At 45.3% G+C, this 25444-nt stretch overlaps 1 pseudogene; it reads left to right on the forward strand.

Annotated features, from left to right (window-relative positions):
• Positions 1–4888: 4888 nt before the first annotated feature.
• Positions 4889–5944, forward strand: LOC119053678 (protein FAM118B-like; annotated as a pseudogene).
• The last annotated feature ends 19500 nt before the right edge of the window (positions 5945–25444 follow it).

Consider the following 25444-nt stretch of genomic DNA (forward strand, 5'->3'; position numbering starts at 1 on the left):
GTGTCACAGAGGTTCCCTACTGGAAGGAGGTAGAGAACAGCAAAGAAAGGACACAAGTAAACTGAGCCCCTCACTTTGTCAGACTGCACATAGTTGTGGTGTAACTGGGTATGGTGTGGGGTGCTGGGTGAGTGGTCAGCAGCCCTGAGAGGCCCTTGAAAGCTCTTGTCTGAAGAGAAAGCTCAGGTAGGAAACCCTAGGTAGTGACTCCTTTCCTTATGAATACAGCTCAATAGAACTTTAAACCTTGGTAACCGGGCAGCTATTTTTAAAGAAGCCCTTATTTAGCTTGCTTAGCTGGAGGAGGTCAAGAGAGCAGGATGTTAAGTTGCTGCATCCACATGTCCCAAGGCCGTAGTCTGAAGAGAGCTCACAGTGACAGGCTTCTTAGATGTTGCAGACTTCGGGTCAGATCTCACACAAAAAACCTCTGGCCATTTTCCTGGAGAGACGCGAGGGTAACAAACACATGGAGGCCCAGGTGGTCCAGTTCAGGTCAGGCCACCACTCTGATCCCACCTGGGCATCTCTATGTCTTGTCTGTGCACGTGTGTGTGTGTAGAAGAAAAGAAGTTCACATACAGAGGGCCTGTCCTGAGCAGGAGCAGGCTGAGGAGGGTTCTGAAGCTTTGGAGCCCTCCTCAGCCTGGTGACCTGGTTGTGTTCATGTTCACATTCCAGGCCAAGGCTGGCTGGGTGTACCTGGAGTGTGGAGAGGATCCCTCTGCCTGAAGTGTATCCTGATCCCTGGATGTGAAATTCATTTTCCCTCGTGGGTGTCTGTGCAGACACAGGCCTGGGCCTGAGCAGGGAGCAGAGATCTAAAGGAAGCAGCAATGAAGGATTGACAGGGTTCTGACGCCTCTGGTCTAGCTGCCAGTCACTGCCATTGCAGAGCTCTAATGAGGACATCAGCGAAGAGATAATCTAGAGGGACAGCCATCTGTACCACTGAGGGGCAGGTACTCCAGGCCACCAAAGGACCAGTGCAGGTTCTGCAACCACCTGCAAAGATTCACTTATGGCTTTTGCATGGTGAGCCTCTCACTTCTACCTAAAACATGATGGGTGGCATTGGGATCAAGACAAATATGTGTCCTCCAACACTGACATCCTGAGAAGAGTGTCACAGAGGAGCCCCAGTGGTTCCTTAGTGAAAAGGGGTAAAGAACAGCAAAGAAAGGGCAGAAGTAAACTGAACCCCTTACTTTGTCAGACTCTGCATGTGGACAGTTATGCTGTAACCGTGTATGGTGTGGGGTGCCAGGTGATGAGTCAGCAGCCCAGAAGTGGGGGGCTTGTGTCTGGGGAGGAAGCCCAGGCAGGGGACCATAGGCAGTGACCTCTCTTCTAATGATAGACCTCAACAGAGCTTGGAACCCTGGTCACCATATTCTAAATAAGACCTGCACCAGCTCACATGGCTGAAAAATCTTCCCAGAACAAGACGTTAAGTTGTCGAATCCCCCTGTCACAATACTGTGGCCTCGGGGAAGCCTACAAAAGCCTCTTTACACATCACAGATGCTGGGTAAAATCTCACCCTCAAATCCTTTGATTTTCCCCAGAACATAAGGAAGTCCAGGGTGTTCTAGTTCAGGCCAGGCCGCCACTCTGATCCCACCTGGGCATGTCTGTGCCCCTTCCAGTGTGTGTGGAGTGAGAGGCTTTCACACAGGGAGCATCTGCCCTAAAAAAGAGAAGGCTGAGGAGGTGTCAGAAGCCTGGTGGTCTGGTTATGTTCACACACAGGTCAAAACTGGCTGGGTGGATATGAAGTGCAGGGCAGTGCCCTATGCCTGAGGTTTACCCTGAGCCCTAGAGGAGAATCCCATGTCCCCCAGGTGGAAGCCTGTGTAGACACAGTGCTGGGACTGATCTGGGAGCTGAAGGTCAAATGAGCAAAAGAAGCAGTGAAGATAGCCCTACAGGGCACTGCTGCCTGCAGATGGGCTAATGGTGATTCTCACTGCAGAGCTCCACTCAGGACTTCCTCCAGGAAATGGTTAGTGTGCACATCACTCCATCCTCCTAGTGAACTGCAGGTGTGCCACACAACCCTCAAGGGCCAGTGAAGGCTTGGGCTGATTGATTGTGGTGGCTACTAAGGGGTCTGTAGAAACAGGGCTCGTGTATAGCTGGGGATGACCCTGACACTGCCCAGGCAGCCTCCCAGGTTCCTGTCCCTAGTTGGTGTGCACTTCATCCTGCGCAGTCTTGACCTGGAGCACTGTCAACCACCTTGGACTAGGTTTGAGAACCTGGGGCCCTCATTAGAGGTAAAGGCCAGCCATGAGGAGGCACTGGGGGTGAGGTGGGGGGTGTTACAAAGACAGCATGTGGGGAGGAGCCAGGGCTGGACACACAGAACAGAAATCTGGAGGCTGGCATTGGGCCAGGAACAAAGTCTGCCTTTAGACCACCCGTTTGGTGGACTTTGCAGGGAAGATGTTCTGTGGTGCGTCCTGGACTGTAGTTTTCTGGAAGGCTCTGGCTGTGCTGTCTCTGGAGGGCACCTGGAAAGGCAGGCACGTGGCTAATTTTTTTCTCCTCTTCCAGTTCTAGCACAAGCCCAGGAAACAGAGCTGGCCCCAGCTTTGGTGCCTGCACACCCTCAGGAGCCAGTTCCAGGTGCTGCAACCAGTGCAGAAGTAAAAGTTAGTTCCCAAACTGGACAACTGTCTACCTCCAGCAGCCACTTCAGTGCCGCAGGAAACACCAGCATTCATTCCATCAGCAGGTCTGGAGCAAGAGGCAGCACGTGGAGTAATGGACTGTTGCAGGGACCCAGGACCCAGCACTCCTGCAGAGAAAATAGATCATCAGTTACATCCACAATGGCTCTTGCACAGTGCCCTAACATTTCACAGCAACTACCACCCTTGCCAGGTGAAGTGTCACCTGCACCTGTGCTGGATACTGTGGGAGACCAGGCGATGGCCCAGGGTCCACCACCCTTTATGCAAGAACCATCTTCTGCATCAGCAATGGCTTCTGCAAAAGACCAGGAGTTGGCACATTACTCAGCACCCATTCTTGGAGAACGTCACCTGCACCTGCATCCAAGAGCTGGCAAATTAACTACCTCCCCTGCAGTTAGAACCATCACCTGTGCCTACACTAGATTTTTCAGGAGACCAGGAACTGGTCCATTGCTCATCACCCAGTGAGAGAAGGGCTGGTTCTAGAAAATTCTTCAGTGCCAGCTATAGAGCCTCGTGTTTCAGCTGCTCTCCCACCAGAACTTCCCTGACCCTTCCTTTCATCATTGTTTTTGGTGTTATTTATAGTTTATATTTTTGTATTAAATATTGTATCTTTTAATTTAGTTCCAGTTGTAAGTTACACATCATGAACTGTGTTTGTGTTAAATTGTGCAAGTTGTGAGCATTATGTACATTCACGAGACTGTGCAAACATTCCCACTACCTATTTGTAAAATATTTTATCTCTCCAAATGGAAACCCTTTAACAAAAGCACCCACTCCCCATTGCTCCCTTCTTCAGCCCCTGGCCACCTCTAATCTGCTTCCTGTCTGTGTTCCTTTACCTATTCTGGATGTTTCCTAAAAATGGAATCTTACCACAATTATTTGCCTTTCTCTGGCTGTTCACATATTCAAGAAGGAACTGATTAACTTGGTTTTTGTTTTTATTCGATCTAGTATTTGATCTTGTTATTTTAAAGGGAAATTCCAAATGAATTAAAGATTATACATAAAGATGAAAGCCCTTTTAGTTAGTAAGTGTGTAACCTGAGCTGTAGAAGCCTCTGTAATTTTTAAATTCCTTGTATGTAAGAGAAAACTATACAGACTCTGCTTTCTTTCTTTCCTGTTCCTCTCCTTGTTGTCTTCTACCCCGTAAGATGGCCTGGCAGCTCAATCCATGCTTGCCAACCACCTTTACATACACTAGCACTTTGTCCAAAACAAGAGCAGCTTCCCTGAGTGTTGGGAACTTCCCCACCTGGTTTCAGAAGCTGTAAACCCCCATGGCTAAGGCTGAGTAAAAAAACCTTGGGACCATAAGCCACTAAGAGGACAAAGCTTATCTGTCTGGCAGGAGTGCTGCCTCTGCCCCCTTTACTTTATCCTGCTTGGCCCCAAGACAATGAAGGGTAAGAGTCCTCAAGAGATGGACAACCTAAGACAGGCATGGTCATGAAGGGGCCCTCAGGGAAGGCCTTGGGGAGCTATAGAAAAAGGGGGTGATGGACCCTCGCCCCTTGGCTTTGACATAGACTGAGTCCTCATTCTGTCTGCAAGATGTCTCCTAATCTCTTGGCTGCCTTACTTCCCCTACCTGACTTAAGCCTGAAACAATGACAGAGGGCAGTGCAGCCCTGTGCTGGAAAGGGGAGGTTACCTGGGTGATTAGGCCTAAGAATCTCACCTGTTATGCCACATACATGTGATTTCAATAGGCAGACATGCATATGTATCAATTAATGACAGAGATGGGAAAAGACAATGAGAAGCAGAGTCTGAGAGAGACCCACCACAGCACTCACAATGGTCACCTCTGAAGGCGAGACTTGCAAATCCGTTCTCCCTTAGGTGGTGGTTTTATTTTTTATAAGGTGCATTACTTTTATAATTCTAAAAACATTAAGTTTTCCCTGCATCACTTATTTATGGAGTAAAGACAATCATTTAGTTTTTAGTTTTAAAGGTGATTATTACAAAGATAATAAGAGTTTATTATAGTAAAATAGTGACTGCTAGAGGAATTGAGAATAGAATTAGAGTGGTGGTGGTTGGAGCAGACATAGAATGGACAGAGGAGGAAGAGCTTTCACTAGAAGGATGGGCAGGAAACCAGGAAAACTAGTACCTGGAGGAGACAAGAATGGAATTAAGCATTAGATGCTTCCGACAGAATCTGGATGTCTTCTTCAAGGAGCCAGGCATCTGATATAAACAAGATTCTTTGATTCTTCATTGATGTACACCGCCCCCCCACCAAAAAGCCCAAGATGCTGCTTCCAAGCTTAAAAACTGAAGGCAGGGGCACTTGTGCTGGTGATTGTATCATGCATTAGTGCTGTGGTTGCCCCTCAGTTTCCAGCCCTGGGATCCTGGAAGGGGTTAATTCAGGCCTGACTGGATGCTGTCATTGATTTTGCTCTTCTAAAAGGTGAAGAGAGCAAAACATTTCAGAAATGTATACATAAAGATAAGAATTTTATTTATGGTGTCCCTGGCCTTATTCAAAAACTCTCTCCTCATACTAGTAATGTTCAAACCATGTTTTTCAAAGATCATTTGTATGCAGTATTCCATGACAAGGAGTCAAAGATGGAAGACTCTGAAAAACAGCTATTTCAGTCAGTTCTCCACCAGATGGAAAATGGAGCCCTGGTAGTATCCACAAATTTCAACAGTCTCCTGGAACTGTGTACAGCAGATCAGGGAAAACATCTTGAGTCCCTTGACCTTACTGATGGAAAAAAAGGCCCTAGAGTGGGCTTGAGAGAAGCAGAAACTGAATATGTTACACATCCATGGCATCTACACCAACCTTTATGGCATGCTCTTCATCCAGCTGGGCATCAGATGTGCTTAGGAACACTCGAGTTATGAGAGGGATTCAGAAACTCAGAAAAGAAATCACTTCTTTTCTGGGCTGTGGCTGGACTGCAGATGACATCATTTTCCAAGCCCTGTTTCCAGAGACTGTCAAGCATAAAAGTGACTTAGAACATTTCATGCTTGTTCAGAGAGGAGATGTAGATGAGTTCAAGAAGCTTTGAACAGACATGGGAGACAAAGGGATTTTCTTTGTCCCTTATGGAAATGAATATGCTGATCTTCCAGAATATTTCAAGTGACTGACCAGTGAGATCTCCATGAGGGGCAGTAGATCAGCAGGGATGGTGAGAGAATGTCAGCTAAATGGCTGTTGTGCAGCACACTGTGAAATGAGAGACCACAGTACTTGAGAATGCTGCAGATGTTACCATCTTTAGACCAAGCTCTAAGGCCCTACCATGGACAGTGTTTACCAGTCGATTTATAAGAACACAACACAATTCTTGGAAAGAACTAAAACCCAGAAATTGAAGGTTGGAGCTATATAAAGTTTGGGGATGGGGATATTTCAACTTAATTCTTCATGCCAGATGGTTCTTGGTCTGTTCCAGTTCAAGGATACCCAAATGATGGTGGGACCCAGATGAAGCTCCTCACCCCACAGGCTGGACATGCCTGTGTTTCAGCAGCTGAGGAGGCTGCTGCTCTGCATGAAGGACTTGGAATGCAGATGCCATGGAACAACCATGGCCCTTGTTACAATTTTGTACTCTACTTGGTTTTTCACTTAATGGTTTTTTAAAAACAAGACTTGAAGCTCTAGTTTTCTAGATCTTTTACAGTGGGCAGTATTTTACATACATGAGCTGTACTAAAAGCTTATTTTAAAATAAAAAGAATAAACAACTAAGTGTCTTCCCTCAGGAGTATCTCCCTCAAAGTGGTGAGCACTGTGTGCAGCTCTGTTCCCATGCATACACGTGCCTATGTGGCTGGTCATGCATGTGCAAATACATGGCTGTGTAAAATCACATGGCTTGATCTGACCATTTTGGTGGGGTTTTCTTCCCCCTACAACTGCAGATGCAATCAAGCATTAGTGATACTTGTATGCATTTTTGAATCACTCACTGGCTGAATTTTAAAAATGGAGTTGTGCCCTGGTTGGCATAGCTCAGTGGATTGAGCACGGGCCTGCGAACCACACGATCGCAGTTCGATTCCCAGTCAGGGCACATGCCTGGGTTGGAGACCAGTTCCCGGCAGGGGACTTACGAGAGGCAACCACACACTGATGTTTCTCTCCTTCTCTCCTTCCCTTCCTCTCTAAAGATAAATAAATAAAACCTTTAAAAAACAAAAGGGGAGTTGTGTTTTTTTCTTATATAGCCACCGTATTCTGGGTTCTGAAATAGGCACGAGGGTGTGATGAAACAAAATGTGGTCACATATATAACACCACGGCCAGTGGGTCTCTAGGAAAGTGTTATGAATCCAGATAAAAGAACAAGGTCATCTAGTGGCATCCAGCACAGCCTCACTGGTGCCAGAAGTAGGGGTGAGCCCTTCTCTCTAATAATGCTCTTCTTGCTGTCTCTCTCTATGGAGAGTTTGGAGAGAGTTAGCAATGATGCAATCTGTCCTGCTGGGTCAAAGTACTCCAGGTAGGAGCAGTCAAATATACTGACAGTGGTTTTGAAAAAACTACATCCTGCCAAATAACCAGGTGCACCCTACAAATCACTCAAATGAAGCTACTGTGGAAATTACATCTTTCAGTTGATTCAGAACTAATAGTTGTAGTTCTTTAATGCTACTTCACATGTAACAGAAAACTGAAAAGGCAAAGCCATATTCTTTTCATTTACATGTGGAAAATCATGTAGCAATCAGTATATTGCTACAACCACAGATTGAAAGATTCATTTAAAAGCCAAGTGCAAGTGCCCTGACAGGTGTGGTTCTGCTGGTTGGGCATCATCCCACAAAGTGAAGAGTTCTCGGGTTAGATACCTGGTCAGGGCACATGCCTGAGTTGTGGGTTCTGTCTGGTCAGGGCACATATGAGAGGCAACCAGCAACCAATCAATGTTCCTCTTCCTCTCTTTTTCCCTCCCATCCCTCCGCTCCCTAAAAAGAAATAAAATCTTTAAAAAAAAGTGCAAGTGCAGCCATTGCCAGGCTCATCATGTCTCAGTCAAGGCTGAGCAGACAGTAGAGCTAAAATCTTGAATCAGCCATGTGTCAGGACCTTACAGACTTAACATGTTAACTCAGCAAAGCGCCTGCCCAGCTGGCCCCTTTTCCACTTGGTTGCATTTACTGCTCTTCCAGGGCCGGTCAGTTAAAATAACTGCTGGTTCTTGGCAGCTGTCATGTGACAGTTGGTTTGGAATATTCTGTGTTCTGAGACAGTTTGAGAGCCAGACAGTTGATCACTGCTCATGACAAGGGCTCAGGGCCAGAGATCCGACCCTGAATGCGTGTGTGTGAGGAAGCTAGGGACGGGGAGCAGGGCTGGGGGTGCCTGAGTGCTCGTTTTTCCCAAGGGACCTCAGGCATTGGTTGGAGGAAAATGAGCAGGACGCTAGTCAGCTTTTAGAATCTTTTCCTGACTCCCATTGCTTGCATTTCTTTTCCAAATATTAGGCTGATGGCCTTGATTGACCCAAGGAAGGCTAAACCAGTGACAAGGACAACAGATTCTTGGCTCTTCCTTGGAGAAAGATTGACTTCATGAGAGTATATGTGAGCATGGTTTTATATAAATGAACCAAAGATGCCCAGATTATTTGTCCCTGTGTTTTTTACTACACTGCAGGCTGGACCACTTGTTCAAAAACTACCTGACCCAGCTCCAGTTTTCACACATGCAACTGTTTAAATTAGAGCTGAGTTAAGCACATTTTAGCCATTTAAAGTCTGCCTGCTTTGCATATGTGATATGTGCACCACCATCTTCTCGCCATGGAGAAGACAGACCCTGGGGTGGGGTGGGGGTATGAACAAGCTCAACCCACTGTAGCCCTTTGGCTTCTCTGACCCAGAGCCCCCTCACCATGCTGCTGAGAAGAATCACTAGACACTTAAGGTCCCCAACTGTGTCCATTCTCCCCCTAGAACTACCTGCCCTTTCCCCTTCTGGATAGGGACCCCCTCCTGTTGTCTCTGGAAGGGCCTCATGCTGGGTGGGATTCCCCCTGCATACAAACCTGTCAAAGTGCTCCCCAAATAAAACATATTGTGTGTTACTGCCTCCTTGTTGTGGGCACATATTTTCGCTTGCTCGGCATGAAATCCCTGAACTGAGTACACAGCAGAGTTGGAGCCAAAAATCAGGTGCTGTATATTGTGGAGGGCAGTGATAGGAGAGGTTTCCACCTGCTCCTCATCCACTTAGACCAAGTCCTGAGTGGTTCCAGGTGAAGAATGTGGGGCCACACTTGGTTATGAATGTGCGGTCCAGTGGGTTATGATGTCAGGACTTTCTTCTAGAGCTTCAGAAGAAAGCATGTGGGACGGGTGGGAGGGGCCAACTTCATGGACATGCGAATTGTGCATTTGTACATTAATTTTTATCTTCGAACTTTTGCTTTGCATTGAAATATGGTGAGATATAGATCACGTGAATGAGCAGAGGAGCTATCCAGGTAGCCATCTGTGTACCTGTGGGCTCAGGCATGAGGCTCAGCAGGCAGAGAGTATCATGCAGTGGAGGGTTTGGCCTGCCAACCTGGTGGGTGCATGCATCCTGGACACTTCAGAGACCACAGGTCCCTAGCAAGTATCTAGGCTTTGAAGCCAGGATGAGAGCGCTAGCAGCAGAAGACTAGGTAAGTTATATAATATCTAATCACTGAAACTAATCACTAGTACAACTGAAACTAACATAATATTGTATGTCAACTGTAATTGAAAAATAAACCATGATTTATTTGTTTAAAAACAAATTATTACTTCAGTCCCCTTATACTCCCCTCCCCATACCATGGTTATTACACTGTTGTCCATGTTCATGAGTCCTCTTTCTTTTTGTTCAATCCCTCCACACCCCAAATCCCCTTTAGCTGTCATGCTGCTCTCTCTGAGTCTGTCTCTATTTTGCCTATTAGCATATGAGTGAAATCGTATGGTGTTTGTCCTTCTCTGTTGGCTTATTTTAGTTAGCATAATGTTCTCCCAGTCAATCCATACTGTCACAAAGGGTAAAATTTTCTTCCTTTTTATGGCAGAATAGTATTCCATTGTGTAAATATCCCATAGTTGTTTTATGCACTCATGTACTGATGGATATTTGGGCTGCTTCCATATCTTGGCAATTGTAAATAATGCTGCAGTGAACATAGGGGTGCTTATGTTCTTTTGAATTAGTGTTTCAGGTTCCTTCAAATATATTCCCAACAGTGGGATCACTGGGTCAAAAGGCAGATCCATTTTTAATTTTTTGAGGTGTCTCCACACTGCTTTCCACAGTGGTTGCACCAATCTGCATTCCCACCAACAAAATAAAAGGGTTCCACTTTCTCTACCATCCTCACCAGCACCTGCTTGTTGATTTATTGGTGAAAGCCATTCTGATAGGCATGAGGTGGTTTTAACTTGCATTTCTCTGATTATTAGTGATGTTGAGCATTTTACATATGTCTGTTAGTCATCTGTATTTCCTCTTTAGAGAAGTGTCTCTATTCAGATCCTTTGCCCATTTTTAATATTGGATTAAAAAATTCTTTTTGATGTTGAGTTTTATAAATTCTTTATAAATTTTGGATATTAACTCCTTATTGAATTATCATTGAATGTGTTCGTCCACTCTGTGGATTGTTTTTTTATTTTGTTGATATTTTCTTTTGCTGTGCAAAAACATTTTAGCTTGATGTGGTCCCATTTGTTTTTCTTTTGCTTCCCTTGCCTGGGGAATATATCCAATAAAATATTGCTATGAATGGATCAAAAAACTATGGCACACTTACATGATGGAATACTATGCAGCAGAAAGAAAGTAGGAGCTCCTACCCTTTGCGTCACCATGGATGGAACAGGAGAGCATTATGCTAAGTGAAATAAGCCAGGTGGTAAAAGACAAATACCATGTGATCTCACCTATAAATGGAAGCTAATCAACAAAATAAACAAGCAAGCAAAATATAACCAGAGACAATGAAATTAAGAACAAACTTACAGTAACCAGAGGAGAGGTGGGAGGGGGTAATGGGGGGAGAAAGGGGAAGGATTTTCAGGAACATGGACACATGGACAAAACCAAAGGGGGGCAGGATCGAGGGTGGGAGGTGGAGATGGCTGGGGTAAGGGGAGTGGTGGTGGGAAAAATGGAGACAACTATACTTGAACAATAAAAAACATAAAAAATAAAATTTAAAAAGCTCCTTCCTCCATTTTTTTATCAAAAAATTTTTCTGTTGAAATACTCTTTGTTTTTCATTTAATGGATCATAGGCTGAAGCTATAGAAATAATGAACTTAATTTGATTTGAATCATAGTCATAAATATAAAAGCTAAAACTATAATGGTTTTAGGAAAACTATAAAATAACATTCTTTTAGTCTAAGACCTATGGACATTTAGTCACTGGCACCAGATTCACACCTGACCAGCATCATGCCAGGGCCAGCAGAGCACAGAGAGAGTGGGCCATGGCAGGGCAGCAGTCAGGGCCTGGGCTTGCTGTTGGCCACAGGGGTGAGGGTGAGAGGGGTTAGCTACAGTCCCTCCAGAGGTGCCAGTATGTTCACAATCAGGAGCTCATGAGGAGCCAGCATGCCTCATCCTTCCCAGCACCTGGCATCATCAGGTGGTAGGCACAGGGAGCAACCTTGGTCAGGAGCTTAGGTCTGCCCAGAGAAGGACAAGGCCAGTCTGCAGTCCACAGTGGGTGTGTGGGTGGCAGCATCACTGGCAAATGGGGCCCTGGCTCTCAACACAAGGAGGGGGTAGAGTTCTGCTGCTGTCTGTCATGCTTTGGTTCAGGCTTTGGATCCAGACCACAGTAGAAGGTCCAGCTGGGCCACACTGGCATCTATTCTGCTCTCTGGATCTATCACTGCCCTTTCAGGCCAGATCCCTTCTTCCCAGCTACCTAACCTGAGCCCACTGGGCGGAGAAAGAAGAGGACAGGCTCCAAGAGGCCCTCGAGCCTGACAAAACACACAGTGACCAAGTGATGATGACAGCCTTGTTTTTCAAACTTAACACAGGCTGGATGTGCAGGGTGATGACTTGGCAGTGACAATGGCTCTTGCTAGAAGGAGCTCTGTGTCCTGAAGTCCTCTATTAAGGCTTCTGGAGAGTGGGAAGAGCTCTGAATGCAGCTGGTATCCCTGCCCAGGACCAAGGGCCAGTCTAGAGGGGGATCCTAGGCTGAGAGAGACTCCCAGTGATGACTCCAAGGCTCTGGCGTGGCCTGGCTGGTGCCACATACATTTGCATCAGGCACTGTGTGGAGGTCCTAAGGAAGGAGAAGGAAGAGGCATGGAGAGTGGGCCTAGGGTCTCCTGTGTGTTAGTTGACAGAGTCCCAGGATGCAGGCTGCTATTCAACCTCAGGACTGCTTCAGAAGGCCAGGGCACCTGAGGCCTAGTGCATGAGGCTATTGGTGATGTGGTCCACGTGCAGGCATTAGACCATGAGCATGACACACAGGGAGCCACCCACACCATCATCACCACCACAATCTCCTGCATGCCAGACGGCTCTGGTGGGGCAAGAGGAAGAAGACACCAGATCAGTAGTGCAAGCTCCTTATACAGCAATAGCAGCTGCAGGCACAGGCAGTGGCAAATGCTACCTTCCACATCTTTTAGCAGGTAGTCATGGCAGGACGCACTGAGTATCATGAAAAGTGTGTGTGAGCAGATATGCACCAAGGATCACATGTGGTGCACCTCATCAGCTACAGGAAAGCAGTGTGCAACTGGATGGCTGGTACCTGAAGCCTCGCGGGGCTGTAGAAGCATAGGTACCACAGCCTGCCTCCCACCTCTGGGAACTGAGGCAGCAATTTGTAGGGACCTTAGAGCATGTAGGCCAATACTACTGGCTGGAGGTGGAGGGTGGAGGCCAGTGGCAGGTGGGTGGGGGAGGCAGCCAGGAACAGCAGTGGCAGCAGCAGCGGAGAGGCCTGTATCTAGTGGCTGGGCCTGGCAGGTACGCAGCTCAAAGGGCCATGTGGGGCATCACCTCAGCCTGGATCCTAAAATAGCATCTTGTCCATGAACTATACAAAGTCTTCTCAGACAGGATGCAAAAATTTCTAAATATAACATAAAAAGTTTAGACTACATCAAAATTTCAAAACTTACTTAGCAGGAGAGAGATATCAGCAAGTAGGTCCTCCACTCCTATCGCCACTGAGCAACATCAATGTGACAGCAGTCCTCAGACAAAAGTGCATTTGTGGGAGCTTGGGGGTCCAGGTAGGAGACTGCAAAAGTCTTGTAGAACATAAGACTGAGGGAAGAATGGTTTGAGAAGGCAGGAAAGTGCTCAGGGGGCAGGTCACCAACTGTGGTCCTGGCTACAGACCCAAGAACAACACTTTCCCTGTGAAAATGGCTACAGAAATTGGGGATTTCCTCTTGACATCTGCACCATCTGCTAAGGCACCCAAGTAGCAGACCTGATGAAGCAGTTCTGGCTGTGGACCCTGAAGCAGTGTGTGACCTAGTTCTAGTCCCTCTCAGCCACAGTCCAGGAGCAGCACTGCCTATCCAGGGACCAGATGAGAGACATTCCTATCAGTATCTTTGGAGACACCACTAACAATTTCTGTCTGACTGTAGATCTTGAAACAGCCCTGTGCAGAGTGGCTGTGAGCACCTCTGCCTGCCATGGAACCATCTGAAGACATGCCCTCCAACCCAAGAGGCAGAACTTCAGAACTCTGTACTGGCTGTGGAACCTAAAGCAGCCCTTTGTCTCAGTCCAGCCCATCTTCTGTGCAGTCAGGGGCAAATCCTGTCCACCTGAGGAGCTGAACTGTGACCCCCTGGAAACCATATTCCTCCCCACACCTGGTAATAGGCCAGCTGTGTGCAGACCAGACTGTGGGCCCTGAAACAAGCTCTTCTTCCAGAGCCAGCCCTAATGACACAGCTCCTGGAGGCAGTCATGTCCATGCGAGAAGACATGAACAACTCCCACCTGAGCTCCTGGTTACAGGCCTACCAGCCATGGACTCAACAGAAAAGACACAGATGTAGTTACATGATGGGACACAGACCCTGCATGACCACAGTCATAGAGGCAATAATACCATTAGCCTATGGGAGTGGATAGAAGAATGGCCTGCTGAATCCAGTTCATAAGAACTGCAGAGGTGACTGGCTGCGCCTTCAAAGGCATGGACACCCATGAAAGACCACAACGATCTTGGAGAATAAACAAATATGGCAGCAGCAAAGAAATCTAATAAAGATTCCTTAGGTGACCACGAAGAAAAGGAGATCTATGAATGTTCTGACAAACATTCAAAATAATCATCTTAAAGAAGATCAAGGTGATACAAAAGAACACAGATAAGTAAACAATATCAGAAGAAAACATGACAAAATGAGAACTCTAATTTAAAAAAAAGACCCTTGTCCCCACAAGCCCCCCTGGAGATGAAGAATACAAAGACATTTAGATGCTAAATACAGGGTCTATATTATAGAGTTTATGTTTCCAGATATTTCTGGGTTACCTGACATTTGAGTCTGCTTACATCAGGTGCCTGGTGTCAAGGCCAGTTTGCAACCTAAAACAAGGAAAGGCTCATAGTCCCCCAGGGCAGACTGTTAGTTCATTCATGCTTGATGAAAAGTCTATGTGAATATCCTTAGATTTTGACTAATTTTGTTGTTGCAACAGTCTGCTTTTGTACTCCATCATCCCCATCGTACAGGGCCTGGAATCTGATCCCTGTATTTGTCATGAGGGTAATACATGAGGACAAAATGTTCTGTTTATGTTTTCCACTCTGTGTTTTCATTTGTCCTTTACATTTAGCACAGAAATTCATGATTTTTTTCTTGTGCCTTCATGGTATACACGTGATTAACTTTTCTGTAATTAGTCTAGTTTTACAATAGTTTTCAGTATGAGGATTGCCTTAAATGAACCATTATTGTAGGAGGGACTTTCATCTTCTTACAATTTCTTCATCTATTCTTAAAATAAAGGCGCCCCAGGATCTAGTGTCCCACCCAAGCTGGTCTGTGATCATGTTTGTTTGGAAAATGCCCCATGGTTTGACAGTAAGAAGACACCAGAACTTTCTAGGTTTGTTTCTTTATTATTGGGTTCTCTATGACAGTAAGCATTGGGTTCATTGGTTCTGTGCTCTAAAGTCCTGAGATACATCAAGACATGTTAACCAAAGACTCAGAGGGCTACCAAAGAGAGAAAAGAATGAAAACATCTGGAACTAAAGCTTACTAGGCTCATCTTAAGTAATTAAATCTGCAACTACCCTATTTCCAAATAAGGTCATGTCCTGAGGTATTGAATGCTTAGGATATCATTACATGAATGATTGGGGACACAATTAAGCCCATAACTATTAATGCCCATGGTTTATTTAGATATCCTGAGTTTTTCCATGGTGTCTCTTTCTTCCTGTTCTACAATCCCACCCAGGATTACATTTGTTTACACTTATTGGTCATGTCCCCTTAGGCTTCTCATAAGGTGGCAGTGTCTCAGGCTCTCCTTGTGGCAGGTGTCCTTGTCCACACTCAGTGAGAGCTAGGCCTGACGTCCTTCAGGGCCCCGTATTTATACATATGACTTGGAATTCTTTGGCAGGGCAAAGGTGTCTTCTTGATTTCTTGACTTATTTACTTGTTTAGAAGTATGGATCATGAATATTTATTTTATGATTCAAATTATAACCCAATACTATTATGTTTATTTGGCAGTTCAAATCATTCCAATGCTCTTAGATATACTGTCAGTGTGTGTGTGTGTGTGTGTGTGTGTGTGTGTGTGTGAGTGCAGGCACTTGCACAGATGTTTGTGTTTGCTTTAAATGATTCTTTAATTTCTGGGGCTGCCAGATGCCCCATGCTCATCTTGTATAATACCCAATGTTAGAATTAAACATTTCTTCAAAGAAGTTAGTATGATTTCACTTCAGAATAATATAAAATACAATACCTGGCAAAAGGCAGACTCATCACTATGGGGCACCGTCACTGGCAATTTCACTCAGCAGACAGGACAGTGAAATTTATGTAGGCACAAACTAATGCGGGAATATGCACATTTGTAAATGTTTCTATATGCAACCTTCTGTTGCTCTGAAATTAGACATGGGTTCATACTGCTATCTCCAAATGTAACGTATCACTTCAGGGATCAGTCAAGCTCCCTCCTCTTGGTTAGAAATGTCAATTTTCATTCCCAAAGTGAGAAATCTGGCTCCCAGCAGTGTCCATTCATTCACTTAAGTGTGAAATTCCAGTACCCAGCACAGCTACTTTATCGAATGGAGCACAGTGCTTTTGTACAGTTTCTTTTGCTTTCAGTCTGACAGGCTCTGTCAAAGGTACTCAGGTCAGTAGCCTTCTCCCCCTCCCCACCAATGACGCAGCTAAGACTTTCATAGAGCAAATAGATGGGTTCTTGCCATATTCTGCATTCCATCGTGGCATCCTCTGCTTCCTAAATTACATTTAATGTGCATACATTAAGGTTCTGTCATTGTGCTGTAAAATTTTCAATGAATTTGACAAAGCCGTGGTGTCATTTAACTGCCACTAGAGTATAATATAGAAAAATTTCATTACTCCTAAGGAAATACTTTGTATTTACATAATCAGCTATTTCTCTTCTAAAAAAAAAAAAACCGTGTTCCACAGATGTACATACTGTAAATAGAGTTTTTCCTCTTCCAAAAGTAAGATAATTAGAATAATCTGCTGAATAACACTGCCTTTTAAAAATGGGCCCCTCGTTGGAGGACATCATAGGTGCCTCTGGTGTGGGGTACAGACACATATAGCTGCAACAGATGCCTACTCACAGACTTGCACTTGCTCTCAGTTCTGGGAGATTGCTGATGAAGCTACTACAGACTCTCACATGCAGGTTTTTTTGTGGGCAGAAATTTTGAATTTATTTTTATAATTTTATTTTATATTATTTTTACTGAGGTGTAATTGACATACGACATTATATTGGTTTCAAGTGTACAACCTAATGATTCTATATTGGTATGTATTGGAATATCATCACTAGAATAAGTCTGGTTGACATCTGTCCCAAACCTAGTTTCAGTGTTTACTATCTCTTGTGCTAAGAATGTTTACGATCTATGGTTTTAGCATCATGCAAATACACAGCAGCACAGCATTCTCTGCCACATCACCAACCTGTCCACCCCCAGAACCACGCAGTCCATAACTGGGAGCTCATCCCCTCTTACATCCTTGCCCATCTAGGGGACCCCCTTCCTCCCCCACCTCTGGTAACCACCAATCTGTTATAATTTTGTATTTTTAAATTGCCATATTTTGTACTGAAACTCAGAAAATTAAACAAAACTGTCAACATTAATTGAAGTAAAGCAAATCATTATATGAGCTGCAAACGGAGCTGACTCATTCTTCAGGCACATCACAGAGGCACTCCTCTGAGGTCCCACGATCAGTTCAGGGGCCCAGGACAGTGTTTTATTTATTTTAACACCACAGGAAAAAATGAATACAAAACAGTATGCAAGTAAACTGTCCCCAGCTGGGAGGCAGAGGGACTTTCAGTTTTTTTTAGGACCCTTAGTCTGGGAAAGTGCTGCTGTGTGTTACTCTGAGGACAGGGAGAGGAGGATCCTTCAGTCCCAGGCAGTGTTACTGGATGAACCAGTGCCCAAAACATCTGCAAGAGAACAAGCGGAACTCACAGGTTGCAAGCTGAGCCTGAGCGGGCAGCTGCTAGAGTGTTCACCTACCTCGCAGATGAGAGAGGGGTTATGTCTCACTTCCCCACTGGCCTGGAGGACTGTGAGCTCTGAAATTGTTGTCACAGGTCTGGCAGTAATAATCAGTCTCATCCTCAGCCTGGAGCCCACTGATGGTAACAGAGCCCACGTTGCCAGAGTTGGAGCCAGAGAATTGATGAGGGATCCCTGAGAGTCAATTGCTTTTTCTACGGTTGAGGAGTTTGGGGGCTGCTCCTGGAAGTTTTTGGTGCCAGTGCACATAACTACCCCTAATGTTGGTGCTGCTTCCAGTGCAGGAGGTGGTGATTCTCTGACCCGGAACTCCAAACACTGAGGGTGGCTAAGTCACCACAGACAGAGCCCAGGATCCTGGGAGAGGGAGAGACACAGAGATGGTGATTCTGGATCTAGAGACAAGAGGAAGAAGCAAGGTCCCACCATCTTCCCAGGGTCCCTCCTCCAGTCACCTGTGTGGTGAGCAATGATTGTGAGGAGAGGGGAGCAGGCCAGGGTAGAGGGCATCACTGAGTTCTGCCTTCAGTGGCCCCACTCTGAAGCAGAAGTTCCCCAGATACCTCTCTTCCTGTCTTCATGCTCTGAGACAAAGATCAATTTATGCAAACGAGACCCCCCACCCTCCCTTCATCTATTTGATCTCTCACTGTTCCCTGGTCAGCTCTTTCTGCCTGAGGATGGCCATGAGTATTGGCAGGGGTGGGGCTGTGTGGGGCCTAGGTTTGAAGAAGTCACAGCTTCTGCTCTGTGAGCCCTGAGTAGATGGTCCTAGGCATTGCCAGCTGGCTGTTTCCAGCTGTGGTCACCCCAGATGCCTCAAGAACAAGCCCCAAGTACCTTCTAGTATCTGGGCTTATACACAACACTGTGTGGACAGAACTCATCAGAGACAACCTCTGCCTTCCCACTGCTCTGTGCACTGCCCCCTGCCTTGGGCGCTGGCCATGTGTTTCTTCTTGTGGCCTTCCCATCACCTCAGGGCATTTTTGTACTCTACTCAGGACACTTAGGGTGAGTCTGTCCACAGTTCCCTTGACTGTTCAGTGGTCAGGACTGAGGTGGTATTTCTTACACAAATTCTTAGACCTGTGTCAAGTCCAGGGCAGTGCCTGGCCCCCTGGAGGCATGTCCCCTTCTGTGCAGGACATGGGTTCTTTCCTTGCATGTGATCCATCCCTGGTGGTTAGAGGTCTTTTCTGTGAGTCCCCAGAAGAAATGAGGAGAAAGGGGGTCCTTTTATCTAGGGAAGGGGAAGCTGTGGGGAGAAAGCCGTCATGCCCATAACTAGTGGGTGATAATGTGTAAATCTTAATTGTATGTCAATATTTCCACCTGCAATAAACCAAAGTTCTCCACATACTGTGAGCAGTGATTCCCTCCAAGGAGTCTATTCTCAAGCCCATATTCAAAAGTTGGCAGAAGTCCTTGTTAAATGATATTGCCGTGGCATTTGTCCAAGAATAAAATGGACAAACATGCAGAAAGTTCTAGGGAAAAAATGAGTTAAACTTTTAAATTGCTGTGGTAGGATTTTATTAAAAGGGTTTATATCTTAGTCACCACTTATACAAATTAAAATGCTTGTTTTTACATATAAATGTCACCTCAATAAGGATTTAAAACTTCAATGATGATGAATACTGATGGAAATTGTGGTTAAAAATATTGATAGAAAAAAATTGAAAATGCCTTCTGTCTTTTGCTTTTAATTCTCACCTGCGGATATATTCATTGATTTTAGAGAGAGAAAAAAGGGTGGAGGGGGGGAGACTGAGAGAAAGAGCAAGAGAGCAAGAGAGAGAGAGAGAGATGGAGAGCATCGTGAGAGAGAAACACCAACTGGTTGTGTCCAGTATGGGCCTTGACCAGGGACCGAACCTGCAACCTAGATATGTGCCCTGACCAGGAATGGAACCTGCAACCTTTTGGTGTAGGGGGTGACCCTTCAACCCGCCACCCAGCCTGGGCAAATGCCTTCTGTTCTTGATTGAATAGGTATATATAAATGTTTTTCTAAAATCATTTTGTTTTTTCATCATGAATTTATGAGTATATTATGGTCTGATCCTATAGATCTGAAAGCCTGAGTTGGTGCCCAGTAAAACCCCATGAGGGTTTTTCCTCTGGACTTCAGAGCCATAGACAGAGCTTCCAGGACAGAGTGGTGTTGGTTTCAGACTTGTCTGTGGGGTGGGTGCAGCTACAGTCCCTGACATTTGTGTCCAGCATTTTTAGACAGAAAAATTGTTCACCCAGCCACCTGATAACAGCCACCCAAGGCCAGTTGGTCCCAGAACTTTCTGCCTATGGTGCATGTCTGAATGATGAACAGGTAGGGAGATGAGGGGATTGTGTCCCTTATGTCACAAGCCCTGTGGCCCTAGGTTGGGACATAAAACTTTCCAGCAGAAGTTCAGCATGGCTGGCAGAGCCACAGTGGTGACTGAGTGATGACCCAGCCCTGAGAGAAGAGGGGAGGTTGTGTTTTCATGTTGCCATGTACCGTGAGCCCTGCGTGAGCCACACCAAGGCTGCTGCCCCATAATAAATGTAATGATCAGCCAGCCTTCTATGCTGACTGGAGCTCAGAGTTGATCAGGAGGGCTGAGGTGCCAGCAGAGCAGACTCACCCTGGGATCCCAAGGATCAAACTCATCCCAGTGGAGCAGGTGTTCAGGGCATTTCCTGGATGTGTTTTTACATATAAACACCCACGCCATTAGTGTTTCCTGCTGAGAGAGGTTCTGCCTCTTGGAGATTCTGACACTGAGGAGGGAGAGAGAAGCCTGGAAACTCGTTGTTCAGACCAATGCATACTCAGAGAGAAGAGTGAGCTGTGTGTGTGTAAATATGTGTTTTTATGAATTTATATGTATTTATATACTTATACATCTAATAACTTTCTTTTAAATAAATTTCTCTCAAAGAGAGAGAGAGAGAGATTCTGCCACACATGTAAGGTCAGGAAGCCTGTCCCTCAGAATCCAAGCATGAGCACCAGTCACCCTCTGTCCCTTCTCTTTCCTCTCTGTCCCCTGAGGGTGGCTTTTCATACAAACTCATCCTTAGGGCTTGTTCTCTGTAAGTCTTTCCAGGGTCCTGAAACCCTCAACTAAATAAGGCCATGTCTGGAAAATCACTTCCCTTGGTCCAGGATGAGTTTTAGACAGGAAGGAAGAATTTGATCCAGGTGAGGTCGATGACAGTTCCACTTAATAAGAAGTCAGGTCTGTGGAGTGAGAGAAATCTGTCCAGGGCTTGAGAATCTAGGGGGAACACCTGAGGGCTGGCCACTGCCACACAGGTGTGGCATTTGGTACACTTCCTGTTGCAGCTGGCAACAGGACTCATCCTGAGCTCAATGTCGATGCTGCTTCCAGCGCAGCAGGTGGTGCCCACCTGCCCCACACTCTCAGTCTCTGCACACTATGGGGTCAGCACAAGTGGGCCCAGGACCCCGAAGGTCAGGAGAGATACATAGAGGTCAGAGGACAAGGACACACTCAGCACTGACACCGGTCTCCTGTTTCTGCAGGAAGGTCAGTCTTTATAGCAGAGTCTGGTGTCTGGCAGCGCTTACAGGGAGAATGTGTTTGCCCAGAGCAGAAAGTCATACCCAGGGGACCAGGAGGGAAGGTTACTGCACATGCTTCAGTAAGACAGGAAGAGGGCCATCAGGCAGGGGCTGGGCGCAGACAGGGGAACGTACTCATAGTTTTGGGTTCTTAAAGACCTGAAATCAGATTATGTGGTGCTCTCTTGGTCAGATTCTGGTAGGTTCTTAACTTCTGAGCTGAGTACATTGGCATCAACCTTCCACCAACATTTCCATTGATTATCCAGAATGAATCTGTATCCTCAAAATAAAGTCTCTGCCTATGTAAGAATAACCAGGCTAAGAGAATATTTAGAAATATTATAGCCATCTTTAAAGCCATGGTCCTTCGGAAGGTCTTCAGATCCTCAGGGGGTGGTAACAAATTTAACAGGAGGGTTATCCCTGATGTGCAGTTAGGTGTAGGAAGTGACTACAGAGTGGTAGGACCACAGAGAAAGGGGGAGAGGATTGTGTCTTCATTCTTAACAGATCTGAAATACATTGTTGAGGTCACCCTATGTCTGGTTCTAATGATCAGCTTCTTTTTGCAGCAGGGTCTCAGAGACCCAATGGGAAGCATTCCTTGCCAGACCTGAAACCAGAGGTTCTATCTTGGTTGGCTGAAACAGACCTCCCAGGTCTACAATTCTAGGGCTGCTGCTGGATGCTTTTGTTGCGAGGCTACACTGATCATTTCGGTGGTGCTGCTCCTTCTGCTATAGATGACCTCATCCCGACATTGTGGATGGATGTGTTGGCACAGCTTGGATAGGAATCTAAAAGATAGAAAGATAGATCTGAGCTTTGGAGGTTCCCTGCTCACTTCTGTCCACAGCTTAATTCATTTGAGGAATCATAGCACAAGTTTTGGAATTTCCAAAGAGGTTGGGAAGTGTGGCAAGTGAAGGAGGATTTTCGAACAAGGGCATCACCAAGTGTGAGAGCCCGCATATCTGAATATAAACAAAGAAGAAAGCCCTGACCCTCCCTGTGCGAGGTGGGGGTGGAAGACTGTAAGGAGATGAGCTCAAACTCATTTCTCATGTCCTTGCTTAATAAAATAATACAATACTCTGAAGATAATAATAATAACAATAAATAATAATAATAATAATAATGATAATAATATAAAAATCCAACCTGTAGTTAATACTACTGTGGGAGCTCAGGAAGTTAACTCACATTTCCCCTGGGCCTGGTGCTCAGGAAGAGGATGGGGACCTTGGGTTGTGCTGGTCCGTGATGCTCAGCTTCATCATCAAGTTGTAATCAGTAGCTTCTGCTGTAGGTGACATGCAGATCAAAAAAAGAGCCAACATTCTCAGGGAATATGGTTGTTTCAGTGGGTTCAGAGTTTTGATAACGTATCGCCAGTGCTGATGTGTCAGATTATGCCCTTCTATTTTCCTGGGTCTCTAACCTTCGAGCCCACACTGTGGATTTGGGATTTGCCGGTGTCTCCAATCATGTAAAATAATTTCTTAAAATTGATCCCTTGCTAGTGAGATACAATCAGGAATCCTGAAATTACATATACCCCCTTCTGTTTAGAGCCTCTGGGTTGTAATTCTCACTCAGCAGGTGGCAGATAACATGGTCCTGTTTGGAGTAGAGTGAGGATGACAAACATGTCACCCCAGGTGCACACTGCAGGTGACAACAGTACAGACTCAGCACCCAGCCCAGGCCCTCTGCATCCACACTCTGTCCCCCTGTCCCTGCCTCATCTTGATGTGGTTCCTGTAACTTCACATCCACTCCCTTTACCTCTCCTTCCCCAGGTGCAGCAGGTCTTACAGAACTAGAGAGAATTATTCCAGATGATTGTTTCATTGACTGTATTTTGCCATGCTTGATGTGCATGTCTTTTGCCCAAATTTTTGAGGGAAAAATAAGGATGTGCATAATACTTGGGTATAATGACTACATACCATGGGCATAATAATGAGTACAATAATCCCATGTATAATGGGCACAATAACATGGGTGGGCATTATACATGGTGAAATATGGGTATGTCTTTTCTTAGAGTTTCCATTTCTTTGCTAAAATTTCCTGGCTCTTCCTTCATTGAAAGTATATTTTATCTGAAGAACTTACTGTTATTTTTTCTTTTTTTAGATATATTTTATTGATTATGCCATTACAATTGTTCTATTCCCCCCTTCATTCCCCGTCACTCTGCACACCCCTCCCCCACCATTCCCCCCTGTAGTTTATGACCCCATGTCTCAAGTTCTTTTAGATTCTATATTTCCCATACTATTCTTGCCCTCCCCCCTGTCTATTTTCTACCTACCATCTATGCTCCTTATTTTCTGTACCTTCTCCCCCCTTCTCCCACTCCCCTGTTGCTAACCCTCCATGTGATCTTCATTTCTATGGTTCTGTTCCTGATCTAGCTGTCCTCTTAGTTTGCTTTTGTTTTAGGCGTGGTAGTTAATAACTGTGAGTTTGCTGTCCTTTCACTGTTCATCTTTTTTATCTTCTTTTTCTTGGGTAAGTCCCTTTAACATTTCATAGAATAAGGGCTTGGTGATGATGAACTCCTTGAATTTAATCTTATCTGAGAAGCACTTTATCTGTCCTTCCATTCTAAATGAAAGCTTTGCTGGATAGATCTATCTTGGATGTAGGTCTTTGGATTTCATGACTTGGAATATTTCTTTCCAGCCCCTTCTTGCCTGTAAGGTGTCTTTTGAGAAATCTGCTGACAGTCTGATGGGAACTCCTTTGTAGGTGACTGTCCCCTTATCTCTTGCTGCTTCTAGGACTCTCTCCTTCATTTTAATCTTGGCTAATGTAATTATGATGTGCCTTGGTGTGTTTCTTCTTGGGTCCAACTTCTTTGGGACTCTCTGAGGTCCCTGGATTTCCTGGAAGTCTATTTCCTTTGCCAGATTGGGGAAATTCTCCTTTATTATTTGTTCAAATAAGTTTTCCACTTGTGGCTGTCCCTCTTCCCCTTCTGGTACCCCTATAATTCGGATGTTGGAGCGTTTAAAGATGCCCTGGAGGTTCCTAAGTCTCTCTTCATTTCTTTGAATTATTGCTTCTTCACTCTTTTCTCTTTGGCCATTATTTGCTTTCTTCTGGTCCATTCCATTGATTCGAGTCCCAGTTTCCTTTTCATTGCTATTGGTTTCCTGTGCAATTCCATTCATTTCAATTAGTTTTGCCTTCATATATTTGTCTAATTTGTGGCTATAATCAACCAGTTCTGTGAGGATCCTGATCACCAGTGTTTTAAACTGTGCGTCTGAGAGTTTTGCTATTTCTTCATCGCTTAGATTTATAGGCTCTGGAGCTTTGAGATCTTCTTGAGCCATTTTTGGTCTGTTCTGGCCCTTTAAGTGTGAGGAGAGGAGCCTTGGACTACCAGGTTGCTGGGTTTTGATGCTTATGTGGGGGCGTGGTCAGAGCGGGGAAATGGCGACCCCCTCTGCCGTTTCATGCTGCTGGGTGAGGAGCAGAGGTTTAGGTGGTTCACTTGGGCCGGGCCACTCAGAGTCGCTGGGTTATGACGCTGTATGTGGAGGTGGGGTCAGAGCAGGGAAATGGCAGCGCCCTCCCTGCCCCTTGCCGGGACGGCTAGGTCCTGGTCCAATCGCCCACTCCCTTGCTTGTCTATCTGCGCACCAATGCGTGACCACAGTCAACCCACAGCCCTGCTCTCTCACTGTTTCCCCACGGTTGCTCGCTTGGTCGCTCACTCAGTCACTCACTAGGTCCAACCCTGTGCCTGGATTCTGCCTGGATTCTCAGTCCGTCTGACTGAGTTTTCCTGTGCAACCCTGCTCCACCAGCTGCTGGTTTCGCCCTTTACCGGTCAGGCTGAAGAATTTGTTGTTAACAGACTTCTGAAAAGTTCAATTTTCTGTGTTCTGGTTGTGTTTTCTGTTGCTAATATTTAGTTGTCTCTAAACTTGGTTGTGTGAGAAGGCACGGTTTATCCACCTATGCCTCCATCTTGGCGGAAGTCCTAATTTTTCATTCGGTTTGGGAAAAGCTTTACCACAGTGGGTATTTTGAACCACAAGTTGGGATATCTATTTAACTTTAATATTCTTGCAGTGTTTTGTACCTTTTACTGTACAAAACTTTATTTTTTCTTAGATTTATCCTTAAGTGTTTAATATTGGTGTTGTTACAAGTGGTGTTGTTATTATTTAAAATTGGACAGTTTACTGCTAGTATATAAAATCAAATTTATGTCTGCAAGTGGTTGGTATCATAAAGTTCAGATTGGAGACCTCAGCCCAGAAGCATATATTAGTTACTCCTCAACTCTGATAAAATAGAGTCTAAAATATTACAAAAAGATCAATAGTAAGTAAAGATAAACAATACTAATATACCTT

This window comes from Artibeus jamaicensis, unplaced genomic scaffold, assembly GCF_021234435.1.
Source record: "Artibeus jamaicensis isolate MK-2021 breed Jamaican fruit bat unplaced genomic scaffold, CSHL_Jam_final contig_585, whole genome shotgun sequence".
Taxonomy (NCBI): domain Eukaryota; kingdom Metazoa; phylum Chordata; class Mammalia; order Chiroptera; family Phyllostomidae; genus Artibeus; species Artibeus jamaicensis.